This window comes from Triturus cristatus, chromosome 3_2, assembly GCF_964204655.1.
Source record: "Triturus cristatus chromosome 3_2, aTriCri1.1, whole genome shotgun sequence".
Taxonomy (NCBI): Eukaryota; Metazoa; Chordata; class Amphibia; order Caudata; family Salamandridae; genus Triturus; species Triturus cristatus.
The window spans coordinates 1,126,494,158-1,126,496,657 of NC_140584.1; the positions used below are offsets into that span (position 1 = coordinate 1,126,494,158).

Sequence of the window (2,500 nt, forward strand, 5' to 3'; positions counted from 1 at the left end):
CGCGCCCCAGCCCGACCGACCCAGCCCTTAGAGCCAATCCTTATCCCGAAGTTACCAGAGGCTGTTCACCTTGGAGACCTGCTGCGGATATGGGTACGGCCCGGCACGATATTTACACCATCTCTCCCCATTTTCAAGGACCAGCGAGAGCTCACCAGATGCCGCCGGAACCGCAACGCCTTCCAAGGCTCGGGCCCCTCTCTCGTGGCGCACCCATTCCAGGGCGCCCTGCCCTTCACAAAGATAAGAGAACTCTCCCCGGGGCTCCCGCCGGCTTCTCCGTGATCGTTTACGTTTCAGCACTGGATGCCACGAGGGTGCCCGTCTCCGCCACTCCGGGTTCGGGGATCTGAACCCGACTCCCTTTTGATCGGCCGAGGGCAATGGAGGCCATTGCCCGTCCCTTCCGAACGGCGCTTTCCATCTCTTAGGACCGACTGACCCATATTCAACTGCTGTTCACATGGAACCCTTCTCCACTTCGGCCTTCAAAGTTCTTGTTTGAATATTTGCTACTACCACCAAGATCTGCACCTGTGGGGGTTCCACCCGGGCCCTCACCCTGGGCTTCCATGCGCACCTCAGCAGCCCTCCTACTCATCGCAGCTTAGCCCCCGCGGCTCTCAGCACCGGCGACGGCCGAGTATGGGCCTGGTGCTCCAGCGCCATCCATTTTCAGGGCTAGTTGATTTGGCAGGTGAGTTGTTACACACTCATTAGCGGATTCTGACTTCCATGGCCTCCGTCCTGCTGTCTATATCAACCAACACCTTTTCTGGGGTCTGATGAGCGTCGGCATCGGGCGTTTGGTTCATCCCGCAGCGCCAGTTCTGCTTACCAAAAGTGGCCCACTAGGCACTCGCATTCCATGCCTGGCTCCACGCCAGCGAGCCGGGCTTACCCTTTTAAAGTTTGAGAATAGGTTGAGATCGTTTTGGCCCCAAGACCTCTAATCATTCGCTTTACCAGATAAAACTGGGGGCTCCGAGCGCCAGCTATCCTGAGGGACACTTCAGAGGGAACCAGCTACTAGATGGTTTGATAAGTATTTCGCCCCTATACCCAGGCCGGATGACCGAGTTGCACGTCAGTACTGCTACGGACCTCCACCAGAGTTTCCTCTGGCTTCGCCCTGCCCAAGCATAGTTCACCATCTTTCGGGTCCTATCACGCATGCTCATGCTCCACCTCCCCGACGGAACGGGCAAGACGGGCCGTTGGTGCGCCCACCGCTGGAAGCGCGGTGAGATCCCACCTCAGCTGGCGCGCACTGGCCCTCTCCTTCATTGTGTCACAGAGTTTTGCTCAGCCCTCCAACTTGCGCACGTGTTAGACTCCTTGATCCATGTTTCAAAACGGGTTGAGTGGGTAACCGACATTGCCGCAGACCCCTGGCGCCCGGTGTGGGCCTCCCCGCCTAGCGGCACGACGCAGTCGGGGCGCACTGAGAACAGTCCGCCATAGTCGACAGTCGCGCCAGGAGCAGAAGGCCCCGTCCCCCCTTCAACTGCCCCGACGCGCCCCGAGAGGTGGCCGGGGACGGGTGCCCGGGGGAGGGCGCGGAGGCAGTCAAATCTCCCTCGGCCCCGCGGACACGGCGAAGCTGCTGCCAGGGGGGCTGTAACACCCTCCTCCGGAGCAGAGGGCCACCTGCCACCCCGAAGCCTTCCCAGCTGACCCAGAACTGGTCGCGGCGCACCACCGTGGAAGAAATGCACCCTGCGGGGGCCGGGTAGGGACCGGGAGCCAGTCCCGTGGAGGGGATCCGGAACTCCCGGGCCACTGACCTTCCTGCCGTGTTGAATCCTCCGGGCGGACTGCACGGACCCCACCCGTTTACCTCTCAACGGTTTCACGCCCTCTTGAACTCTCCCTTCAAAGTTCTTTTCAACTTTCCCTTACGGTACTTGTTGGCTATGGGTCTCGCGCCCGTCTTTAGCCTTATATGGAGTTTACCACCCGCTTTGGGCTGAATTCCCAAGCAACCCGACTCCGAGAAGACCCGATCTCGGCACGCCGGGGGCCGCTAACGGCCTAACACCGTCCGCGGGGTAGGCCTCGATCAGAAGGACTTAGGCCACCTGAGCGACGCCAGGGAGTCGGTCTTCTGTACGCCACATTTCCCGCGCCCGCCGCTGGGCGGGAATTCAGCGCTTCTCTTCCCTCTTTACTCACCATTACTGGGGGAATCCTGGCTAGTTTCTTTTCCTCCGCTTAGTAATATGCTTAAATTCAGCGGGTCGCCTCGTCTGATCTGAGGTCATAGTCGGAAGAAAACGCCAGAGCGTTATGGGGGAGCTGGGGAACGCGCACCCTCTTTCCCCAGATCGCGTCTAGAGGGGTTTCGCCCTCACCGGGAAGCCAGCCACGGAGAAGGGCACCTGAGGCGCATGTGCGCTGGAAGCCAGTGGGACACCACGGACAGCCACACGCGGCAGGCAGCCAGGCACCCTGGGACGGGCCCGGGGCGGACCGTTCGCCAGGCCCCTTCTCAGGGGCC

General features: G+C 61.0%; 1 protein-coding gene and 1 pseudogene across 2 annotated transcripts in view; both read right to left on the minus strand.

Annotated features, from left to right (window-relative positions):
* The window catches only part of LOC146859238 (28S ribosomal RNA), a 5,352-nt pseudogene extending 3,089 nt beyond the window's left edge, over nt 1-2,263 (minus strand).
* The window catches only part of LOC146859237 (polypeptide N-acetylgalactosaminyltransferase 17-like), a 1,122,647-nt gene that overhangs the window by 652,817 nt on the left and 467,330 nt on the right, over nt 1-2,500 (minus strand). The gene's annotated exons all lie outside the window — the stretch shown is intronic.